The sequence below is a fragment of the Strix uralensis genome, chromosome 2 (genome assembly GCF_047716275.1).
Source record: "Strix uralensis isolate ZFMK-TIS-50842 chromosome 2, bStrUra1, whole genome shotgun sequence".
Classification (NCBI taxonomy): Eukaryota; Metazoa; Chordata; class Aves; order Strigiformes; family Strigidae; genus Strix; species Strix uralensis.
The window spans coordinates 107,464,639-107,491,166 of NC_133973.1; the positions used below are offsets into that span (position 1 = coordinate 107,464,639).

Genomic DNA, 26,528 nt, shown 5'->3' on the forward strand with positions numbered 1-26,528 from the left:
GCCCTAAAGGTTGGAAAGAGTAATGTGTACAAATCTGCTGTAGCGAATTAATTTAAGGCTTTGCTTTCTAAGCAAGTTTCTGCTACAGCAGTCAGCTGAGTGCCTGCTGAAACTGTGAAGAATTAAACGTTGCAACATTGTTCCATCCTGATTCTCCATTGGAAAAAAAGGCAATAGATTGGAAACATCAAGTCTCGGGTTTTACTAGTACTTTGGAGTCAGGAATTCAGTTTTCTTTGAATTTCAAAGGCAGTTTGTAGCTTTCATTGAGAGTCTTCTGAAAAGACTGGTCTATGGTTTTTGTTTTTGTTCCCCTGTGATAACTAAACTGAGTAATAAAATAATTGCTGACATACCGGTTTATTTACAATGTTGTACTCAGCAATAAACAGAAGGCATGCTGATCCTTCTATTCTTAAATCTTTGAGTCTTTTTACTACGTCTTCAGCTCGCTCCTCTGCCTGGTCACTGGTGGCATAGAGGAAAAGGCTATGTGATAAGGGTAGGCAGAGATCCACAGAAGGCAAACTCACTTCTTTCCCATTACAGAGAGGGAGTTAAGGAACAAAATTTGGCTGGAAAGAGTCACTGCCTTTGCGGGACCAAAGAGAGACACAACTTATTGTATTGAAGGGAGGACAGTTAACAGAGCTGTCAGAAATTTCGACGCCACCAGACAAGGAAAAGCAGATCTTATAAGGGTGGGTGATAGCTGCAAAAGGAACACAGAAGAGGCACAGAATGACTTAGATGGGAGACTTAAACATTCATGAGACTGTAGGGACGTTTTATTTTTTCCCGATGTGTTAGGTAAGTGGATCTGCAGAACATCTTACATCAATAGTTTGCATACCTGAAGAGTAAAATATCTCTCTCGGAGGTCATTTCTGCATCTGTGCCGTGAAGTGAAACACTGTGGGATCCAGACATAAGATGGGTTAATCATGTCAATACCTCATAGCTGGAAACAGAATCTAAGCTTTTGGTGGCTGAATAGACAAACTCTGAAGTTCAGAGTACCAGCACTGCTTTGGCAGCACTGGGGTTATAAGCCTCCTGGATACTTACTGGATATGTACTGTTGGTGGCCTTTGTTTTAATTCCAGTTGCAGTATGGTGAGCAGTAACCCTATTAGTAAATTCCTAATTTTCCATAAACTGGAAATGTATCTTCTGGAACAGACTGGTTTACATTATGTTTTCCTCAATTGCAAGTTGATCCTTAGGCCATACAATTTTCCTTTGCTACCTATGATTGTTCAAAACATTATCTTCTGAAGACTGCTCAGTAAACTGTGGATCCCTGGAACACTTTAAAGGCTTAATGATTAATATGGCCATGTCAAGAGTGTAAATGAAAAATTGTAACTGCATGGCCCCTGATGGAACTGGGATCCTTCTCCCATCTTTGGTTAGGCTAATGATGTTTTCTGCTGTTACTGAATAAGAAGAGTTTTCTTTGACAACTGAAGTGTGATAACGCAATCCAGAGTTCACTGGTGTTCCTATGCAGTCCCAAAATCTCTACGGATACGTGTGTGGAAAAGGATGGGCAGATCATCTTTTTGCTAGACTCATCTTCTCAGAGATTCTCTGCAGAACTTGGCTGGAAAATGCACTAACAGGCACAAGGACACTTGTGCGACCGCTCCATTGGCTATAGTTTGCCCTTATAAGCTGTGCTGTAGCAGTCTCTTGTGCTTAGCTAATGAAACCCTGACCCATGCTCTCACTGAACTTCTGAGGTAGGCTTTGAGATTGAAAAGCTGAACGTCAAGTCATATGACGCTAATGGAACATCAGTCTGCTATGGTTTTGATCATCTATATTCTGTGGAGGGATCTATACTGACTTCTTGTCCACCCTCAGCACCAAGATATAGCCATGAGTGGAGGATCTAATGACAGTTCTTAGGAGATCACAACCGGCGTGTTCAGGATATGAATATGTGGATTTCTGTTCTGAAAAAAGTGGTAACAAGCACGCAGGTCTTCTACTGGAGGCAATGACTCCTGCTACAAAGACCACACAGCTTCTTCAGGCTGGGTGGATAACAACGAGGAAATAACGGTTTTGAAAGCTTAGAGCAGGGCATTTTAACCTGATAGTGAAAAACTGCTAGCTGAAAACATTACTCCATATCTGATCTTTCAGATGTATGTATTCACATCTCTTGAGATCTGGGACAGCCAAAGCAAACACTGCACTGGAATTGAGTCATTACCATCTTTTCCCCGCCCTTTTTAAAAGACAAAGTGGGATCTCTTTTCTGTAGGAAAGAAGTAATATTACTAATGATCTAACATGCTCTCATTAAAACGCCTTGGGACAGAATGGAGTCAATGAGAGACTAAAATAGAACACGCAAGCATGTCTCTGTGATGGCTGATAGGTACTAATCTGTTACAAAACCACTTCAGTGGTTGAAAGGAAAAGGTAGAACTTTAGAAACGTCCCAAATGTTCCAGATCAAACAGTCAGACACTTTGCCACATTGATGAAAGAAGTAGGTGAATTGCTACACACAAGGAAGTTGTTTTTTTTCTCTTTAAGTCTTGCTGGAGGGCATATAGGTCTGTACAGTTGGAAAGCCTGTGCTCTGCGATGCCCGTGCTCGGGAACCAGTGTTTACTCTGTTGGGAACCCAAGAATAGTGTGCACAACCTTGTCTATACAAAAGGTCGCAAAGCACTGAATAGCTGCTCGTGCTTCAGAAAACCCATAAGGGTGTCTTTATAAAGATGTCTCTGGAAATGTTGTTATTGCCATAAATGGTCTCTACTGCACCACATCTAGATGTCAGTGGCAATTCTTGCCATTTTAAAGCAGCATTTGCAATATTAATTAACCATAGCCTATTTGGGACCCTCATTTTTGGAAGGTAGGTCTTTCTGCACCAGAGATGAACCTCATCTTCTTTTTGCTCTAGGTGTTTCATTTTTGCTGGTTTTGGAGGCAGCTTTCCTTCCAGAGAAGGCTGTCCTGAGACAATGTTCTAGTCTGGTGGCATTTAGTAATGGTTTGGTAAAACTGTTCTGTCAACTGGATCTTTGGAGGCTTTGTACTCATGGCATGCAAGTAACAAGTCAGGAGCTGCCTGGTGGTGAGAAACAGGATGAAACATGGACATGGACCCTACTACAATAGCTGGTGTCATAGCAACAACAGGCTTTCCCTGAAGGCTGAAGTTGGAGGTCTGGATGGCACGTCGAGGACCCTTGGTGTTTAAGAAATGTTAATATTAGAGATGCTGAAAAATGCAGGAAGTTCCCCTCTCGCCAGCTACCCTAGTGTGAACACACCTGACCTCTCTACCTAGTGTAGGATGCCCCACTAAAGAGAACCTTACAGAAGAACCTTTCAGTCCTCTTCTGGTTCTGACTGAGCACATGAATATTTTCTATGGAACTAGTCCTACACGAGAAACTTATAGAAAACGATCTCTCAGTACCAGCAGAGTAGAGAATGGTTGAATCAGTACAGAAGGTTGGACATACATGGAGGCTTATAAGGGGTGATTCTGAGCCTGATTTGACAGTGGGGTGCTGGATTGCTGTGGTGGGTTGACCCTGGCTGGATGCCAGGTGCCCATAAAGCCACTCTATTCGCTCCCCCCCTCAGCAGGACAGGTAGTGAAGAAAATAAGATGGAAAAAAATCCCATGGGGCAAGATGAAGGCAATTTAATAAAGCAAAGGTCACTCACGAAAGCAAAGGAAAAGAAAATATTTATTCTCTACTTCCCATCAGCAGATGATGTCCAGCCATTTCCTGGGATGTAAAGCTTCAGTAGGTGTAGTGGTTGCTCTGGAAGATAAACGTAACAAATAATAACTGCCCCCCTTCTTCCTCCTTTCTCCTAGCTTTTATTGCTGAGCATGGTATGGAATATCCCTTTGGTCAGTTGGGGTCAGCTGTTCTGGCTATGTCCCCTCCCAAGATCTTGCCCACCCCCAGCCTACTGGTGAGGGAGGAATGTTGGAGAGACAGCCTTGATGCGGTGCCAGCACTGCACAGCAGTAGCCAAAACACTGGTGTGTTATCAAGACCTTCATAGCTACCAATACAAAGCACAGCACTGTGACGACTGTTATGGGGAAAATTAACTCCATCTCAGCCCGTCCCAATAAAATTGTTCTCCCTGCTTGCAGCTGAAGGATCCAAAGGTGATTCAACCTTGTCAAAATCAATTTTGGTGCCATTGTTACTGATAATTTCTGCTCCAGCATCATCGCTGCTGAGGGATATAAGAACTGCAGACCACATTCCATGAAATATCCAAGGTAATTCCAACTCTGCATCATCAGACAGTTTGGTGTTGCCAGGTTTGAGCTATGCTTAACTTCAGAAGAATTTATGTAGGAGAGATTCAGAATCTGTTTTGCAAATGTTCTGTTCCTTGTCACCCTCTAATCAAGGTCTAGCCTTATTAGGAGACTTGCTGACAGCCTAAGGCAAGAAGTGGGAACAGCAAAAGAGTTCTGGTCTTTCTCTGTGTTTCTGCTCAGGCAAACTAGAACCAGAGGCCAGGTGCCTGTATCTCTTGTGACATCTTGAGGCAAGATGTTTTGTGTTTTGTTTGCTCAGCCTTCTAAGAAGGTTCACACAATGCCCAGCAAGCCACATAAATGTATCTTATGCAGACAGTCTTTAATGACACCACTATGTTACACTGTAAGTGTTCAAATGAATGCTAGGGAAGTCGTGCTCATTCACGGGGTATGCACTGACACGGAATTCCTCCTCTACTAAAGCAGTTTCTCCAACAAAAAAAATAACAGAAATGCTACAATTTCTAAAACTAAACCCAATCTTAACAGCTATTTAAGTGTTAATTATAAATTAGTGAATAATAAAAGACTACCTGGTATATCACTGGCTAATGAAAAGCTCTATTCATAGCCACCGGTAGTCTGAAGAATGACGGGACGGCAGGATTAACACTGCTCTTGCACAAAGACACACAGTTACTGCTTTCACAGGTGCTGCTGAACAACAGTCTCCCATACGGAAGTATCAGATGCACAGGTACAAATGGCTGCACACAGTGCTTGTGTACCAATGCACACACACGGAGAAGAGTTCCACGTATTCTTAAAGATATTAGAATCCAGGAGGTTTTTTGGTTTTGTCTATGTAGTACCAAGAGGAGGATGAAAGAAATTGGCAAAGGTAAAGAAGCTCAATATAAATTATTTGGTTTTAATATAGAGGGTGACAGAGAAATTCCGATCCCAAGGACAAGCTTTATGGGGAATCAGAGTAGTTTCACCAGGCCTAGACGTCTCAAAGGAAGAGCCTGTTGGCAGCCTGAGAAACTCAAACACTATAAATCACCAGGACCAGGTGCTATTTTTACAAGAACTCTGAAATAAATGTGAAAAAACAGAGATACAGTTAAGAATTTGTCAATTGCCATTAAAAATATCCACTGCTCTGGACAACTCATAGCTAAAGAGAAAAAGGTGCAGTTTTAGAGGAAACCAAGATACTTTCGTAGTGTAAGGTAATGCCTTTCTCGGGCTACTTACTTTATGCCTGAATAAGCATAAGATAACGGGATCACAATAGCAGAGCTCTGCAAGTAACCTGGTATGGTCTAAGCTACTAGAACTGCTTAAACAAAATAAGTTACAGATACTCCAAGAACTGTGAGGAAGTCCTGAAGTTTAATTCTAATTTGGAAATGGAGAAAGTAACCACTCCTCAGAAAAGTGTTATCATTTTTCCAGTCAGGGTTAAGTTATTTGAATCTTCTTCAACCCAGAACAGACTCTTATCAATACCATTAATTTGTGACAAAGATTGTAAACCCTCCTGTCAAAACCGCATGCCCCCCGCCCCCCCCCCCCCCCCAAAGCCTCCTCAAACATAGAAAAAAGAAAATAGTTTGAATGTAGACTGAAGAAAGGAAGAGGCAAATCCCCTTGCTGGTTGCTGAACAGCCATGAAGTTCTTTGATGCTGTTAGTTGCTCCCCACTTTTCTCTTCAGCAGCTTTAGAGAAAGTAGGACCATAAAGCAGTTTAAAGCCACCTTTACTGGTGCTCTCTTTAGCAATAAAACCCAGAACTTTGGCATAATAGACGTCTGTGATGCAATTCACAAATATTCAGTTATCTTAGTGTTCATCTACTGGAAACATAAGGTATTCCTTTAGTGAGCTTTAATGGGTACTTATATTTATTGTATGCTCATTTTACTGTTACTTCAGGAAACATCTTAGGAAAAGAATATGGAACTTGCAAGGAACTGCACAGTTAGTCCAATAAAAGCAAATTCCACTACCCTTTGAAATCCTACCTGCAGCTTGCTTTCATCTGCTAACGGTAATAGTTATCACTGCCAATAACCTTTGAACAAAACCATTTTGTGACTTCTCTTCTTTTTTGCACATATCCTTGATTTAACAAGAAAGATGGGGAACATCTGTGGGCAACTTCCACTGGGCACTTTTTCAAAAGCAGGAGATGTGAACTTGAATCCCCTCAGGCTTCTGACATCCAGGTTTTCTGTTTTGTGGAAGAGTCCTCTCGCCTTGAGATCGCTTCAGCCAGTTTCTTAAAACTCTTCTGATGGATTTTAGCAAGCCATGACAATTTTTAAGCAGCTCTTTGGTCTACCCCTGTCTTTCCCATTCCCCCTCTTCAATCACAGCATGTATCCTTACCCTCTGTTGTTTTTGCCAACTGTTCTAAGATATCTGATTACAATCAATTTTTTAATGTGTACCGAAGGGGAAAGGGAGAAAGAAATAGAGTCCTTAAGCACTTTGGTTTTCTTGGCATCGTGCTAGTCTTCTGTTCTGTGTTGTAGTAGACGATTAATTCTCACATCAGTTTCTCTACTCCTGTTACAGCTATGGATTTTTAGCCACAACTTCAATTCTTCAAATGAAGATGAGCTTTTACAACCTAGTCCATGCCTGATGCAGAAAGAGATCACCTCTGTATTGCTTATTTCAGAGCAGAGTTTTCAGTGCCTCAGAGTTCTTCCTGGAAACCTTCCTTGGGTCACCCATTTCCACCACAAACAGTGCCTTTTAAGCATGGATACGTCATCAGATTCTATATAATAACTGCTTGCATACATTCATACAGTGCCTACAGCATTCCGTCACCACATGGATATACAGTGACCATTACACGGCAGATTTTAGGTTCCTTTTACAAACACTTAAAAAAAGCCAAAATACCTAATGTGTCCTTCAATATTTTAGAAACTTTGAAGAACAAGGTTTTTAGTTTCTTAACACATGGGTAAACACAAACTGGAAGTAGGCAGCTAGGTGCATCGGTAGCAACTTAAGCCACGTACAAAAGAACAGATTAAAGCAAAGCCAACATGAATAAAAAAACTCCAAGCCTCTTGGTAAAACTGTACCTTGTTAAAGAGCAGAAGCTCTGATAGACATACATGCCTGCAAGAGTACCAGTCATTAAATAAGGCTGGAGCCTATATCTGGCTAGTTCACTGCTAGATTACAAACTTCTATGTTTTAAAATACATTACCTGCACTCTTGACAAAAGTTTATCTAAATATTTTTCATTAGCCAGGTTGTAAATGTGATAGTAAGTATGCTACTCTTAAGTTTTGATCACAAGGACAAAGTACTGTTCTACATTTTCACTGCAGCTCTTTAAAAAATAAGCTTCTATAAAGACATTAAGAAACTGAGTGCAGATACCCTATTTAACTAAGCTTTAACATTTATCTTATACACAAGAGGGATAAAACTTGATTCAAACGTAATTTTTACAAGTGCACACAATTTATTTCCCCCATTTTCTCTATTTGTGATATGGAAATAAAAATAATAGCTTGTTGAGTGCAGTGAACTGCTGAATTCAAGCACAAGTCATTTCTGGAACCTCCACAACAATACAACCAACAGGGGGCTGTCTGGCTACGCGTTGTTATCGAATCTGCAGCGAAATCCTTTCTCTGACTGTACAAGCTACTTCCTAAAACTAGTTGTTGCACAGGTCATTTAACAGATTTCATACCTTCAAAACAGTAGAGCTCTTTTTCATCTTTGTCTGATATTACTGGAAATTTCTTGGTTTTGTGTCTGAAGTTTCATTACACATAGATGGATAATATAGTTTATATATTTATTGGTATGTCGAAAATAACAGATATTGATTATTAGAAAAGAGGGAGCCTTTCACATTGTCTAGATGACAGGAAAGGTGTGTCACAGCTGTTTCCATATGCTAAGAAGCTACATCTAGTGTTAGTTTCATATGTAGACAACCTTCTGTAGAAGGAAAGAGGTAGACCAAGATGTTGTTAGCCCCTTTGATATTGATTTAAAGAGCAGATAGGCAAAGTCTGTCTGTAGGAGTATCAAGAAAGGAAGAATAAGGCCCTGAATATTCCTTACATTGGTTTAAGCAATGGAAATTAATACTGGACTGCCGTTCTCAAGAGCAGAGGGAACTTTTCCTTGGTGCCAGCACTGTTGCTCTCACAGCAAGCACATTCAGCTGGCTGAGCTTACCAAAAACTAACCCAAAGTCATTCAGTGAAACCACCATGGAAATATCAGAGCCAGGCTAATATTGAAGGAAACAGGAAGACTCTGGCAGTCCCAAACTTGTCTGGCTTAAGAATCACAGGACTGTAGAACCATAGTCATATATAATTGTTGACTATTCTAGCTGGTTCAATAATATAATCCCTGAAGCTTTTCCTTTGCCTTTATTTCAATAAAATATTACAAATGTATACATTTGAGACTTTATATTCTATAATTCATGCCTTGTACGGTTCAAATTTTATAATACTTAAGGTTTTTTTGAGTATTTTATGAGAGATTCCAAAATGTTTTACTTTTAAAACCACTTAAAAGTGTAAAAGCTGCTGACAGAAGGTTCCTTTATAGGTAAAGCCACATGCTTGCCCTGCAAAAACCATAGGGTAATGTGAAACTTTCTATCCATGGCTGTCTCCTATGGCTATAAACAGCAGAAGAAAATGTTATGGACACATTATTCCCATCTCTCAACAGAAGCTAAGTGAGTTAGCCTCTAGATACTCAGCACTATATACTTGATTGAAGATTCAAACTGAATAAATGCTGCTATAATTTGTTAATTTCAGAACTTTTGAACACAGGGTTCAAATTTTGCATTAAGAGATGGAAGCAATATTAGATAATTTTAATTTGATTTGTATAGACAGATATTGTAAGTGAATCAAATTTGAAAAAAAAAAAAGTTGTTGCATCTAAGAGCCATTAAATAACTTCCAGCAGAAACGGTTTAATTTAGAGTGAAAAAGTAATACGGCAGTGATATTAGCCCCCTCACAAAAAGATGAACAATGTCACTCATGCCATTGCATTTTCTCTGTCACTTTTTCTTATACCTGCTTAAACATTTTCTTCTCATACACACTTACAACTACCACCTTAGAAAGGAGATTCACATCTAGCTCAGACATAAGTTTTCCTTCAAATACATTCTAAACTTTTTCCTGTTTGTTTTTAACTTGAAGCAGAGCAGCAATTCTTCATTTAACTGTGGTAAAATAGTAGCTCACCACTTCGGATACATTTCTATCAATCATTTCTTGTGACTTCTATGACAGGAGGTGGTGATGAAGAACATAAAAGGAGTCTAAACATTTCGAATTTCAATCATTACTGCTAGTATTGCTACCTGATTAGGAGAGACTTCCCCCAATACTTAACAAGATGCCATGAATAAGGGAAAAGCTGAAACATTTTTCCGATCTGAATATCAAGCACAGAACCATTCTCACTCAGTAGAAGTGTGCCACATGCAGTACCAGGAAAACTGCTTTCGAAATTTGAAGAACAATGGCCTGTGGAAGTCCTAAATACATGGGTGTAAGTCACTTTACATTTTTAAAGATGCACTGTTTACCATGGTACATAAGAAATTAAGTATTACAGTTTCACTAGTTCATTCTTTCTGCAAAATAGATCTTTACAGGTAAATTTCTTGTAAAATACGCTGAAATTCAAACATGAACATCATCTTTAGTGCATAAAAGATTTTGCAGAATATTTGAAGGTGTTACTCAGGAAACCACACTCCAAAAATGGGACAAACAAGTGTTTAATAATAATAGCTATACACACAAAATCAACCAGTGACAAGATAGGACACAAATCAGAGTATTTTGGAGTTCACAGGACTGGACAAATAGACCATGAATCAACAACATGAAAACTCAGTTTTTCAGCTTGAGCTGGTAACAAGGGAAGTTGGAAGCAGATCTGGTCTTTAAAAGATGCACACTACTCACCACTTCCTCTGAGATCAGAATTAATAAATGCATTTCCAGGAGGAAATGTATTACTGTAGTACAGCTACTAAACAAAAGTGGGTTTTTTTAAACAAACAAAAAACCATCAGCCCTTCAAAGTAATTGTCTATTACCCTATTGTAAATGTGACAATGAAATGTAGAAACTATAGTAGTATGCAACAGTTTGAGGCACCCTGTTTAAGACGACAGGAGACCAGCAGACATAACATTACATAGTATAATTCCAATGACAACTCCCAAGAAGCTCAGCTGCAAATGCAAACAGTCAGTGTTTCCGTCAGACGTGAGTGTTTGAAGTCAGACACCTCTGAATTGAGGAATAAAAGTACTACAAAAACAATGGCCTGGTAACTTGTTTAGCATCATGTAAGAATGAAGGCAGAAAAATAAGTATCATGTCAAATGAGAATTCCGAAGAATTGGACATAACCATGAAGACATGGTTTCCTCTACTTGCAGTCTTTTGTTCCATTGGCTACAGAATTTTCTACCAATTTCTGGAGCACCTATAGCAGCATCAGTCTTCTTGCTTGCAGAGCCCACAAACATCTTTCCCGGCTCAGCACCACACCAGGCCAACCCTATCATTAGATTAAGTATTCTGTATGATCACGAAGATTGCTTCATAGTGCACTAACACAAGGGGGCAAATGAAGATTGCAGAATCTTAAAGCAGGAGTTATCTAACTTCTTAGTGTTTCATTTTGTGAACTTCATGTTATTTTTACAGTTATTAGGTTGTGTTTTGGGTTTTTGTCCCCCCAAAGCACTTCCCTCTTTGAGTTCCAATTCTTATATTAGTTGAAACATTTTACTTACTTCCACAAAGACGATGAGAGAACTGAAGCATCTTTCACATGAAGAAAGGCCAAGAGAGCTGGGACTCCAGCCTGGAGAAGAAAAGGCTTGTGTGTGTGTGAGCTTATCAAAGTTTATAAATGCCTACTGATGGGGGTAAGGGAGAGGAAAGAAGACAAAGCCAGGCTCTTCTCACTTGTGTCCAGTGACAGGACAGGAGGCAACAGGCACAAAATGTAATGCAGGAAAGTCTATCTGAACTGGATAGGTTGTAGAGTCTCCATCCTTGAAGATATTCAAAACTTGACTAGACATAGCTCTAAGGAAACCTACTTGGACTAGATGATCTCCAGAGATCCCTTACAACCTCAACTACTTTGTTATTTTGGGATTCCTTTTCAGGACCAAGATCCATGAAGTAGCTGAGAGCACTAATAAGGTTGCCCTCTTCTGTGTGGAATATGATGAGGGGGATGAAATTGACAAATGATTTCACAGATGACAGCAAAAGCTCCTACTTAACAGTCTGCATTCCCTTCTGGATCTCAAGCACAGAGCACTCTAGTGAATGTTAGGAATGATCTGAGGTGTGCAAACCCCTTTTCCCCAAGCCTGACTCGTTCTCTTTGACTCAGACCAGATCCCTTCTGTCAGGCTGCTTCTGCTTCCAATTTCAAGAAACAAACAAAACCCCCAATCTTTGCCCAATCTGACCAAATCCTTCCAATTTTCCAGTTCATCAGATCTGTCCTTCCCCTATCAGTTCTCAGCTCCAACCTTTCAACATCAGGTTTTCAGACACGCTCCTCTCTCTAGCTGTCTTCACTCCTATACAGCTAGTAGTCTCAGTTTATTTTCAAGCAGGCCTACCTTTTCTTTCCCTTTAATATGAATTAAGCATCTTCTTCCTGTACAGCTCCTAAGCCTAGCAGAAAATAAGCACCTGAATGGAAAACAGCGAGTCTTCCTTTCTTACATCAGGCACAATCCTTAGGACCCCAGAGCAGCAATGCAGAGGGAGTTCCATTCAGCCATGGGCTCTGGCAATGCCCACGCAGGTAAACCTCTGGAAAATACAATTGCTAATATTATGTAAGGCAGCTGTGAACCATGTGAGAAATATGACATTCTTTTCAAAGGTTTAGGAACAGAATAATTTGAGTAGGCCTTCATAAGCACTTGCAGTAATTTTCTTAATCCAGATGGGAACTTTGGTTCCTCAGTTGAGCTCTGGTTCTGCAAATGCTCAAATTGTATTTTCATCACGTCACTAAACTGTTATAAGCTGCTAGGGCCACTAAACAAGGCAGTCCAACCTTTCCCCTTCTGCTTCCTCCCACTCCCTGCCATCCTCTGCCTTGTGCCCGTTATAGGGGTTTGCATGGAAGGAAGCAGCCTGTTTCACCATTCACACAAAGGCCTGTGCTGCCACAATGAAGTAGTCAGGGACAAATGGTTTGGCCACTGGACTTTGAGAAAGCCATGCAAATAGACTTACTTGTTGCATGCTCTCAAATCTTTCTGATCAGCTCTTTAGATTCACATCTACTCACAGAGGTCCTGGAGGAAAAGCCTAGATACATTAAAACACTGGATCTACAAGAGTAACAGGATGGGTGGCCCCCTGCAAGCACCACAGTCTGCAGTGTGCTAACAAAAATCAGTGACATTTAAAGGCAGGGAAATAGTGGAAGAATAATGTCTTTTTCTTTATAATACTCAGAGTCTGTTCTTTTCAAGCATTTCTAAGCTTTTAAATGGCTGAAATGTATGTGGAGGTCTTTAGGATTAAGCAATTACAGATAAGCAAATATAACATAGTGCTACTTAAAGAAGCCTCAGTGAGAAAGCTATCCAACTTTGAGCCAGATAGCATATTTTTTCCAAGTAGTCAACCTCATTTTGGCCACATATCTTAAGAGACCTGTAGTAGGTAAGTGTACACACAGAAGCATTTACTTTATGAAAAGCTGTAGGCTAATACTGCATAGCTTTACTATTAAGAACTGCTCAGGTCTGAACTAAATTGGAAATTTCACCAGTTCAAATCTATTGCAGGTACAGTCAAGGAACGTGTGATTTTTACCAGCACATATACCAGGCTGAAATTTCATATGGTCAAACAATGCAGATTTATAAATTCTAACAACTTGGATCCATATTCATCTGTGTCATGTTTGTACCTGTGCAACTGTACCGGAAGCAGGGCTGTGAAGCTGGAAGTCAAAACAAATCCCCAGTGCAGATAAGCATTTTTTTTTGTTCCTTTAAAAAAAAAAATCTGTATGATGTATAAACTTGAGTCTTTGAGCACTTAATTGAAGAAGGCACGTGTATTTTAATGGTAAAATATAACAGGGCTAATAAAATGAGATTAGCAAGTGATACTGAGTCATGATAGTGAAGAAAATAAAATCTTAAAAGGAAATACACTTTCAGATCTTGACTGTATCTAAAATTAGTGACATTTACATAACCATTAGTCTACATTTGACTCACCACACAGTTCTTGCACACAGCTTTTAAAAGGAAAGAAGCCCAATTTCCATTCTCACTGCAACGATTTCAATCATCTCAATGAAAGATTCCCCTGCAAGAGAAACACCTTGGTGGAAGATGAGAAAAAAAAAAAAATTAGTAAATTCAGTCAGATCCACAGTTTAAATTTCTAACCATAAAATTGTTACCTGTCTACAGACACAGCGATTTAAGAAGTGAAGTGTCTCAGAAGCTTTGTTAAAAATTTTGGAAGACACTTTTGCTGTATGTGCTCAACTTTGCTAAAAACATGACAAAACATTTCCCAGTTCTATTCATTAAGAAGAGGCTATAAAAATAAACACAGAGTTTTAAGAATTTTAATAAACACTGACATTTAAAGTACCACCATTTTCATAAATTTTAAAATATATATATATATAAACACACTTACCAAAGCATTGCTAGACAGATGTAGCTTGAGATGGCTCCATTAATAAATTCAGATTTCACGTAAACCAAAGCACTCAACGTTTTTTTATATATATATATATATGTATGTGTGATATATATGTCTATTCTATATTTACCATCAGAGATACTATGAAGTCCCAAATATTGTTTCTGAATAGATAAGAATACAAACAAAAGCCAAGGAAGTGTTCATAAACAATCAACATATAAACTATAACAACAAAAAGGCATCAGGAAATACATGAAACATCCTTTTCAATGACTCACATGCAGAAGTGGCTAGCCTTACTTCAGCAGCACAGTTAATACTGGAGATATTTACAGTCTTAACACCAATATTTACGTGCTGCTAAAGTATGACAGACATCAGCATCACAAGATTGACTAATTTATAAGTGATATTTTCTCTTCAGGATGATGAAATCCTTGTATTTTTGAGGCAGCACAATATGGCCTGCACCTTTTCAAAACTCACAAACCATTATGTGCTGCTACGTTATGCCAAGGTGTCTACTATACCTCAAGGAAATAGAAACATAGGCTGAAAGCTGAATGCAGAATTTTCTTATCAAATGTTAGTTTCATGTACTGACATCAGCTGTATTAATAAACTACAAAATGTTTATAAAACATTTGTCTGTTGCCAAACTGACTGTTTATTTACAGTGAAGCTCTAGACTTTGTCAACTGTGCGTAATACCTTAACGGGACATGAACCAGGAACTGGACAAATGTGTCTGATAAGAGGAACTAAAGATTATGCAGATGTTTACTTCAAAACAAAACAAAAAAGTCTGGGTAATTTTCTAATCTAACTTTTGGTCATCTGGAAATTTCTGACGTGAAAAAACCCCAACTTTCAAACATAAGAGAGTAAGAACTAATTTTGAAATAAGCTTCTGTCAAGTACTGTATCAGTTCTCAAGACATTCATTGCCTCTGCAGGTTACCCTTGTCACAGTTTTTGGGCAGACAGGTTTACAAGTGCTTCTTAATCCATTTCAGGGAAAAAAATATATTAAAAACCCCACAATAGTTCATTACCAAGAACAGTAATTACTTGCTATTAGGAGCAGGAGTTCATCTGCCCCCAGCCTAGAATGGCCATGCTACTTTACTTGAAGAGGTAGGCAAGAGACTCAGAGTTCACATCCCTACCAGGTATCCTTTTCTTATACTAAAATATGCCAGCATTTTAAGTGTGTACGGTACTTTTATCAGTTCCCCAGATAACATGAATTATGCTTTCTTTAATGTTTTTAAACCAAATTATTAAGACAAAAGCTACTTACACAGCACAGACCCCAAGTACTCCATTCCACTGTAACGAGCCTTCTAGTCAGTTCATGATAAAACAAATTCTGTAAATTAACAGGGCTATCTGTAAGCACAAAAAAGTTTGACAGGCCACAAAGGGGGAAAATTTGATGAGTTTTCCTTTTTTCCATTCCTATTTTTGCTCCTACAATAATATAGCAGGATGATTTCTGCTAGCAGGGTGTGTTGCTATAAATGTGTCAATTAAAAGAGAGATTTGCCAGTGTAAGTTTACAGGTAGCTGCAGCAACACTGAGGTTTTTATATAGCTATCTAGGTACAAATGCTACTTTAGGAACTGTATAAAAGAGCCATTTCCGGTATATTTTACACATGCATGACTATATTTACACTTTTTTCCCCTCTTATGACCTCTGTTTGTTTTTTAAATCAGACAGCTAAAATAGGCAAACTAGATTATATAGGTACAACTTACCCAGTACCTTGGTCAAGTAAAACCTGAATGCAAAGTCAAATAAACCTAATGGTAAAGGTAGCATACAGTGACAGTTGGTATCCCCCCTGAAAAAACTGTTCTAGGCTTAATCCAAGATATACATGATGTGGAAGGCAAAGATATAGACAGATGCAAGCAAAAATGCTAGCCAGCAATAAGAGATTTACTTAAACTTTTCTGAAAGATGTTTTCCAGTAAGAGAAAATAATGCTTCTTACTTGTAGATTTCCCTTAAAAGATTGAAAGGAAATTATTTAAATAAGACAATTGCAACATTTAATACCTTTGGAAGTACATTTCTCATTTGTACGTTCAGGTCAAATTCTTCATTTGTAAAGTATATGTGTTTAACTAGATACTGTCATTTCGAATGCCTAGTTGTTTTTAGCTTCTAGCTTAAGCATGGAGGGTTTTTTCTGTTCCATAAGTAAATCCCTCTAAAATTAACCTACACACACCATGAAGACTTGGCAGAACTATTATGCTATTTTCTACAGTAAGTACTTTAGTAAGAGAACTTGCAGGTAATTCCCCCCACCCATCCCAAACATGAACACAAAACCTCACATGTATTACAGAATTGGGGGTGGTGTTTATGTTTTTGTGGGTTCTTTTGGGGTTCTTGTTTGTTTGGTTTGCCCTTTTTTTAAGCTTCACTACCAAAAATGCCCTCAAACAAACCAAACAAATAAAACAACAGGACTGTATATTTTCTATCTTGCTATTAAAAATATATTTCATCTGTAAGGAGAATAAGCAACTTTTCACATAAAACTGAATACGTTGTATGTGAAAGAGGCTGAAGAACAGGAAAAGTCTAAATGAAGGAAGACCAAGATAAAAAGTGTACTGATAGCTAAGCCAGACATCTACTGAAATCTAGGATTGTCTGAACAAAGCTTTGTACTTCTATGTTTTGGTCATAAAGCTAATATAGTCATGCTATCAAGAGTGCTTCTCCTACCTCTATCCTTGTGTCTTAAGATGGGGGTCCGTGGGTGAGTGACAGACAGATAGAAGAGACCTCAAGGAAAGCTGGGAATCATGTATGCAGGCAGCTCCATTAGCTCCCCCCAAGCCCCTGAAAGCGAGAACTCTGCTGAGGAAGATGGAAGAAAGAAAGATTCTGAAGACACAGAACTGAAATTCCATAGAAACAGGCTCTCTACACATACACAGAAGTCAGGAATGCTGTTAGAAAAAAATAAACTCTTTAAAAAAAAAAAATAAAAAGGGCGTGTGTTTTTGGGATTGGGGTATTCCCAATCAAGGAAGGAGCCTTTCCTTGATTTCAGTATTTCTTAGTTGATTTATCAAAGACCAAACCTAATATAAAATATCATGTTCAGTTTTTACTGGTTTATGGTTAAGAGTTTATGACAACACCAAGCCCAATTCAATTTTCTGACCCCATGAAAACCAGCTACAAGTGAATTTATGGCTACTATAACTGCTAATAAGCTCCTTAAATGCTACTATAACTACTAATAAGCTCCTTAAATTCTATGTAACATATTGTATCCAAAAAGGTACCACTAGCCAGCAATCTGACAGTTCAGTGAGTTGGAGTAAAACATATCAAGCCCTTTCTATTAAATACTGTATATTGTTTTAGATGCCCAAGAACACGACATAAGATTAAACATTTACCTTGTGCCTTTTGCTCATACAACAAAAGTGCTCTCTTGATATTTCTTGGCCAAAACACCTTCTTCATGGATAGTGTTATACACCATTTGCACACAACCATATTCCATTACTTGTGTTATTCATGCAAAGCAACACAGATCCACCATGAAAGCAAGGTTATTGCTTCACTGTTCATTGTGACCCTTTCCCAACCTTATTTCAGTTTAAAATTAGATATCTGAAGGTGAAAAACACTGAAAGACTCATACGTGTTCCACAGCCTAAAGCATTACATTGTCCACCAGTGCTACTATCCCCCATAGCACAGACGTCAGAAAGTACTTTTCTGTATCTCAGTTTTCCCAGTTCAGCTTCTTAGTTTAAACTAGAAATGAGACAGGGTTTGTGCTCAGATGGCACAGTATGAAGTGGGGCAGTTTTGACAAGTGTGTCCTGTGCTGTGCATTCCATGAAGTGAGTAACTTACTCATATGGTAGACAGGACGTTTTGCAGTGATAGCTTTTTTTGACAACTGCTGGTGAATTTGCAAAGCTCTCCTCTCAGAGCTCACAGTTCAGTGCCACTAAGACACCATTCAGTACGAATAAGCACACTGACAGTTCAACTCTTGCTGCAAATACATGATTATTTTTTTTTTTAGTAAATTCATCTGGGCAAAAGACAGAATTAGAGATAATCTCAACTCACTGTTAAGAAATCTAAACACTTCTATTCTCAAACATCAAAACTGTAAGAGCTAAAAGTATAAGTAGCTGTATCTTGACAATATACTGTTTACTCCCCCCCCGCCCCCCCGCCCCCACCAGTTTAAACAATAGTAGTTTCACTTTATTTTTGTCATATGCTTACTCAACACTAATATTTATACTGCAAACACACTGGAATTTATAACTCTTGCTCATTCTTAAAACTTACATTTAGAAGTATATTATTTTACTCCTGCCTTCTGGTTGTTTTTGTTAAGGAACCCTCTTTCCCCCTAATTCTTAGTGTCAGCAGCCTTTAAAGTGATATGCACATATTTGAAAAAGGAGAAAAGGTTCAACTGAAATACTTCAGAGTATTACTTTACAAGTATCAGTGCACTTTTGGCTACTACTGCATTATTATTTGGTTCAGGTATAACCTATGATATTCAGTTAATTCACTCAACTTAATTGAGGCTACTTTGTGGTCATAGAGGAAGAAGAATTAGAATAAACTATACACCTTAATTGCTATTCTCACAAAGTAACAGTAACATTTTGAACTCATGTTTAAGACTGCAGTTCTAAAGAACAATCTGTCTCTAACCTAGCAAATCTGTGCTAGGGTTGGTGGTTTTTTGTGGGTTTTTTTGTTTTGGTTTGGTTTTTAATTAAATGACTGTAATCCAGCAATAAATTAGCCCCACTTTACCTCAAGAAGGAGCAGTCATTCAGGATGGAGCTTATACACACTCTCCATGTATAATAGATCTTCCCATACCTTCTACCAAGCAGTTGAATATTTCTAAGACTACTATCAATTTGTGTTAAAAAGTCACAATTAATGCCTTGGATAATTTTCTGAATGCAAAGATGAATATTTGAACAGAGATAACTAGCACCGATCTGGAGTTTTGGTTGTAAATTATGGGTAAAGTCGAGCATACAAACTTTGACAAAAAAGGGTTTGTCTGTTAACTATTTTGTGACCATGTCAACAATTTTCCCCATATAACCATGACAAAAGCCTGGGAGAACTACAGAAGTTGTTTGCAATGTAAAAATATTAGTAATGAAAGTTAAGCAGATAACTGCTGATTACTGAAATCTACTGTTACTAAATTTGGAGAATCTATATCATGCGTCCAGCCATCTCTCCAAGGATCATGAACATATTTAGACTAGCTGGGGAACTACTGCATAAGATAAACATAAAATAACAAAGCCAGCTAAAAATAAAAACCAGGAAGCAAAACCATTAAGACATTCAGAAGTATAAAAATACCTGGAAATTCTGAAGTGCAGTTATGGTCTATCAGCATCAAATTCAGTTTTACATCCAACCACTGCTTATACCAGCTTGACTCACGTATTTGTTTGTATGAGGTGCACTTTTTTTTCCTACCATTGCAGTCATGAAAACAAACCAAAGTAAAGACAGTTATTTGGTACTGCAATATTGATGCTTCTATTGGAGTGATAACTAGCAACCAAAATGCAGTGGATTTATGTGGAAAGCAAGAAACTAAAGGTAGTCAGTTCTCACTTGAACAAGTACAGAATGTCAAACAGTTTTTATAGCTTGATAGCTAAAAAAAGCAGAACTAAGGGAAGCTAATATAGCACACAAATATTATCAATGTATATTTTAGTATATTATCAGTATATTTTAGAATCAAATCTAGCTTAAAAATAAAATTGAAACTCCTCCCACCTCTTTTCCCAACTTCTAAAGAGTGTTTTGTCAGATGTTGATGCATTAACTAGACTGCTATATGAAATACTTTACAGGGAACTTGTAAAGTGTAACAAGCTCTGGGTTCTAACAGAGTTTGTAAAAGTTGTATTTCAGAAAAGCTTTCCAGATCCCTCTTGATTGCACTGCTATAGCTTGCACACAGCTTTTAAAAAATCTGTCTTCCCTGCACCTTTGGCATGCATGCAGGAAGAAAACTCTGTGAACACTTTCAATCTGTACCGGCATTCTTTCTGCTTGAAAGGACACATACAAAATTAGAAAATAGCTTCTTCGTTTTTCTTGAGTTCTATGAAGTAAGTTTTATATTTCATCATAGTGGTTATTAAAATGTTCCTTTGCCCCCAATTTTATCACAAAAAAATATTAATACTCAGTCTAGTGGATCTACCAAAAAGAAAGCCAGGCCTGTTTTAAAATACTTCAGTTTCTATATTAGTATTTTTAAAAAATTCCCAACACCTTTTCAGATTAAAAAAACCCAACCAAGATACTTTCTTTTCAACTTCTCCAATAAACATATCCTTAGATCATTACACTATCACCTTCAGAATAGATTATTCTATGATTATAGTTCAGGTTTACAAAACCTGAAATATATAGAATTGATTCCGGTAAAAGAGAAAACGGAACAATCCTTCCCCAAATAACAATACCCATACAGTACAAACCAGCTATATAATGGAAAGTTATTAAGACATAGAAAATATATTAAGAGTCTTAAAAAAGAAAAAAAAAAAGATAAAAATTCAAAACATATCAGCTGTTAGTTTTCTATCCTTTCCATTAATTTCTAGCTTTCTTAAAGTTGGGGGGTTTTTTTGTTTTTGTTTTTTTTTTTTTAAAAAGTTAATTTTATTAAATTCTCAGAAGACTTGCTTGTTTAGCCCAGGAAGCAGTCACAGGCCTAGTGTAAAATTTTGTGCTCTCCTAAGCTGGCACCCAGTCTTTTATGAAAGCAAGCCATGCAGGTATTGTTGTTTAAATCTTCTAACTCTATAATGTACAGCAAAGCCTTTCTTGCCCTCAGCAGAATACTTAATACGCATGTAGCATTTTGCAGGAACTGGTGGTCTGTGCACAAGATCAGTTTCCAAAGTACTGCTGGAAAAGTGGAAAACACATTAGTCAGTGTTAACCAGACTGCCTTCCTAGTTGCTATCTTATCTGAAATTTGTAAATAATAATAAATCATAGGGTAGTAATATGGCAATGTATTAAAAAAAAATTGGCCTGATATGTGAATAATACTACTTGCACTACACAAAACCACAAATCTTAAATTTTGATTGTGTTACATCTCAACATTGTATGGAACTATAATGCCTAAAGACAAAAACCAGGCCCATAGCTCAGAATGCAACCCCACTTGTAAAGGGCTAAATTTGCTGCATGTCTGCTTCCAAAGATTTAGGGTCAGAGTGACAATGCTATAAAATAAGGGTCAAAGCACAAAAAGACCAGGGCCACAGAACAAAGAGCTTTTCGTGTCCTGAAAGAAGTTGCCTTTTGTAAGCCTGCCTTCTGGCCCCGACAGTAAATTTGTCTTTTTCTTGACATCATCCCTACATGACTTCTATAAAATGCCAGACAACTGTACGACTTATGAAAGGTGAGACTGAACTGTTAAAAGAAATCAGCTCAACTGTTAAGGGAATCCACTAGTTAACAGAAGAGAATACCTCCTAGTAATTGCAATAACTTTTCCAATCCTTAGCTTTATTTCTACAGCTTCATTATTTAATAAGTCACTTCAGCAGAAGTTTAAAGTGTCCTTAACACCTTTGAGGTGCAGATTCCTAGTCATATTATCTACTTAGATTATTGTTTATTCAATGGTAGCTGAGGAAATATGGAGGAGCAGCAACTCAGAAGGCTGTTTTAATCTTCCCCCCACCCCTCTGAAATACTGATAGAAGAGATGCCATCTAAGACAGCACATACTCCCTTTCAAAAACGTTTATGGGTTGGTTCCCTACTTCCCCATCAGTGAGACCCACTACTCACAGAACTGAGTTAATGCAAAATAAAATGGTGCTTTAAGGCTGACACAGATTACTAGGCAGTGAAGTTCATTTTTCCAGCTACAAAGTGAACTTCACTTAGGATATGCTTTTTCAAAACAACAATAGTTTTGCCAAATGAAAGGAACTTCATCCACTGGGGGAAAAAAAAAAAAAAAAAAAGAAAAAGATAAGGATGCTGGATACCTCTTATGGCTTTATATTAAGCTAGATTTTCAATATTTCACTAACAAGCTTAAAGTAAAACCATGCTGAATTAACTAGAAGTTAATATATTAAGAAAAAGATTTATAATCCAATACCTAAAAAGCACACCAGTAGTAAGAAAAAAAAATAAAATCCAAATTGTACTCTTAACCTTATCAAACTGTCTAATAAATATCCACAAACCAACAAGAAGACATTAATCTCTGAACAATTAGCATCTGACACTTTAAAAAAAATAAGTCCAGTTGACAGTATGTTCTTTGAACAAATACCAGTATTGCAAGAGGTCTCTCTCCATCATAACCCAATCCTACATGAAAGGATCAGAATTATCACTAAGTTTTGCATTATCTTTTTTAGCAGGTCTAAAGCATGATATTTTGAAAATCAGATCTTCCTTACTTCAAGTAATTATTTTCCCCTTCGAAACAGATGGCTTCTGTCCTCAAAGTTACTATATTTATTTTTTTTTCAGCCCTACTAACTTACTTAAAAGCAGGAACTGGAGATTCAGATATGTGGAATTAGGTAAAAAAACCCAACAACTAAATAACTTACCTTTTGACTGTGGAGATCTACAATGGTTTTTGAGTTTCAGTGCCAGCAAAACAGAAGCTTTATGTTTTCAAAAGGAAGCAGATTTCTTTGCTTTTACTCTGTATTAAGCTATAATGTGCCTGTTTCCTATTTTAAACATTAAATGTAGCATTTAAGGGCATTATTTGTTTTTTTTATTCCTAAAAAATTAATACAATCAAAAATATATTAGAAAAGCCTAGTGTAACATATGAGAGGCCTACTCCAATCATCCTACACTTTCTGAAGGAAATGATTACTCCTCATCTCTCAAGAAGCACTGGTGCTAGTATACTGATTTTCCTTGCGGTGAATAGCAGCCCACAAGTTAAGGAACTGATGCAAACTGGCAGATTCTCCCTTCTAATTCTGAGTCATATGCGTCATCTTTTTATCAAAAGCTGGGAAGAAAGAGAGTCTCTCTTCCAGCCTGCCACATAAAACCACCTGCTTAAAGATAGAACAGACCAATATTGCAATATTGGTCTGCACGTTGCTGATACTTACACATTTGTTCTTGCTTTGTTCAAATAAACAAAATTCTGAAGACAGCCTTAATGTTAACAACAGAACTTATCTCTTTGATTTAGGGCCAAAAACATCAAGCTGGTAAAAATGAAAAAAAAAAGGAGACAAGAGTCATGTTGGCATGAAAATGCTTATTCTTAAATTGGTAGTGTTTTACCTCCAAAAGACTAAGGATTCAGTTTCTTAAAAGCTTACATGTATGCTCGGTTTAAGCACTTGAGTATTCAGGTAAATTTGGTATAAGTATTCACATTCTCAAAATCAAAGAGTTCATGTGTGTGATTAAGACCTCTTTAGCACTGTACATGATTATCAACTAATTCCTCAACATCCACTCCCCCCCGCGCCCCCCCCCCCCAACCCAAAAACCTCCCCTAAACCCCAGAGAATCTTAACTTCAGTGAGCTAAACTCCACATGTTCCTTTTTTTTTTTTTTTTGGTGCATTTTGCAAATTAAGAAGTGAGAAAACTATTTTCTTCTTTCACAGATTCATCAAGGTCAGTCACTGTTGGACTATATACTGTGTGATGACACAATCTCTCTTCCAAAGGCTCCAGCACTGATTATAGTTGGGCACATCATTTGCCAGCAGATTACATATTTTCAAATTGCACTGGAGTTGCTGATCAGACCTGCAGAAAACAGGTGTAAATGTTTACTGTAACAATGCATTGCAGTATTTCTTTTGGTTTGTGGCACTGCCAGAGTGATTTTAAGTATTCTTTATTAAAAAAACAACTTGAGAGCAGTTAAAGCAAGAATAAGTTTTAGACATTTATAGTAAGTTGTGCAAAAGAATGCAAACATAACACTACTTGAATAACTGGTACAGTGTTGGAACGATCATGCCATTTTAATCTGAGATTAGCTTTTTATATATAAGTACATATAAAATATATAATAATATATATGTATATAAAACTAGATAGAGATAGGTATAAAACCACACACACACACTTATAAAACGCCCTTGTGTTGAAATTTGTACTGTGGCACAAGCATTTACATGGCTGGACGCATACATTTCAATATAATAAGAGAATTTGCATTGCTAAAATAAGAATTCTTGAGTGCTTTTCAAGAACCATGACATCACCATTTGCATTACAGGTTATTATTTACAGGCATTTAGGATGTTCTGTAAATCTATAATGAACATTGCAACCGTGAAAACTGCAATTTATTATGTAATGCACTGTTATATAAATTGTTTAAATTGTGCACAATATACACAGATGGTCTCTCCTCAGTTAAATATTAAATACAGCACCTGGTTGCTCATCTTACTTCAGCTACATTTTTTTTACATTCAATATATTATGTTTTCCTTAATAAAATTATGGACACAAAGTACCTGTTTGATGCCTTATCCTGTTTGTGGTGTGGCTTGCTTTTCATTTTTGTAAAATGAAATTGATTGTTTATACTGTCTTGTTAATTTGCATGTTTTTACAGTATTTTAAAGAAATTTGTAAGAATATATTTTACTCACCATATATTCCATTTTCCTTGATACTTAACAAATATCTTTCAAAGGGTTCAGTGTAACATGAGAGCAAATTAAAAACAAACAAACACAAACCACCACTGAATAAGTTCTGCATTTTTGACAGTGGCAAGAGTGACTGAGGTAAGACACTGGAAGATGTTTCTTAACTTGTAATTCAGCAAAGCATAAGAACTGACTTAACTTCCTCCTCATTCAGTAGAGCACTCAAGGATATGAAAAGCAAGTTAAATAAATGATTTAGGAGGGTAATCACAAAGACCAGCTTTTGCCTGGGGGGGACCCTGACAAAGTCCCTGTAGGCTCCTGCTTTTTCAACACAGGGCCACAGGCACCCGTAACTGTTCTGGGGTAAGCTGCTGCTTTGAATTGCCCTCTAGTGTTAGCCTTCATGAATTCCTACCTCAATGACAAATTCTGTTCAGGTTTTTACATAATGGAAAGTGGGTCAGCAACATAAGTTATATTATTCTAAAAATAAACAAAAAAATTTGAACAGCATTTTGAATAATCATTTTCAGGTCAGAAGACTGAGGTTGACAAATTAAGTATCACCCAATAAAACTGCAAGAAAAAATCTGCATAACTAAATAGTACCCCCCCCCCCAAAAAAAAAAGGACAATAAATTTAAGAGATAACATATGAACATTCTTGTATTTTACATTTCTGTTAGTTTCTTATGCAGCCTCACAAAAATACCAATTTTTGAAACAAACGTTCAGCATTCACTGCCAAATTCACTGTAATTACAGTGACATAGCTGGGATCAAAACCTTAATGAAAATTGAAGAGTTGCTGGTGTAAAAACAGAACACAGTCTAGCAGTACTAATACCCTGGAAGGAATTATTCTCTCGCTGCTAATTCAAGAGTCTCCTAGTTACACTCTAAACCTGGATGCAAAACAGGCACCATGCAAATGAAGATCCAGATTTTAAACCTGGTAATTCCAGAAAGAAAAGTGCACGCATTTTTCTGCGAGTTTATTTCAAACCATATTTTATCTACTCTTGAATTGCTCAGAGAGGTCATGAATTCAGGACTTAAAGAAGTATGGAGAACATATTAGTAACACTGCCTATCATACAGGCTCTGGATTTCAACTTACATAGAATTAAAGACAAGCATATGACCCTTGTTTAAAAAAAATACTCTGGTCATACAGAACTACAATCCCTAACTAATACTCACTCTGCCTGAGAACTGAAACATATTGTTAGAGTTAGGTGATAAAACAGATGAAGAAAAATACACATTTGACTGCTGCTTGTATAACTCCTGTGCTTGGCATTAAAAGCACCATTCTCCCTTCTCCTGCGAACCTAGAAAAAATCTTTTAGTTTTGGGGAGCACAGGGACAGGGTAACAAGTACATAACCATTCTTTTGATAAGGAGGTTCTTTTCCTGTGCAAGATACTGACATAAGTGTGACAGTATCAACAGAGAACTCTGTTCTGCAATAGACTTTTGAATATATATTTTGATTTAGAGATAGACTTTCTCATAAGAGCCATTACAACATTTCACATCAGATGGAGCATCCTCCTTTTCTAATTCTTAATCTTGACTAAAATATGGACTAGCTTATAACACAAGGAAGCAAAGTGTTTGCAGAATTACTAAAGTGATAACACACTTAAGACCACAGTATCTACCCATTTTACCAAGTGAAAAATTTGCTCCAAAAGAATACAGAAATTCTAAAGCACATGCTTGATTTATCAGATCCACAGGATCCACTGGAAGTCCTATCTAAATCTAAAAGA

The 26,528-nt window shown here is 37.4% G+C and overlaps 1 long non-coding RNA gene across 4 annotated transcripts in view; it reads right to left on the bottom strand.

Annotated features, from left to right (window-relative positions):
* Nucleotides 1-10,073: 10,073 nt before the first annotated feature.
* The window catches only part of LOC141939623 (uncharacterized), an 80,853-nt gene continuing 64,398 nt past the window's right edge, over nucleotides 10,074-26,528 (bottom strand). The window contains exons 4-5 of one of the 4 annotated variants that reach the window (XR_012627664.1): nucleotides 13,598-13,703; nucleotides 10,074-12,164 (exon numbers count right to left, since the gene is read on the bottom strand). This is a non-coding gene — a long non-coding RNA (uncharacterized LOC141939623). Of the gene's footprint in view, nucleotides 13,704-26,528 lie in introns of all 4 variants that reach the window. The other 3 variants (XR_012627662.1, XR_012627661.1, XR_012627660.1) reach the window with 3 other exon arrangements.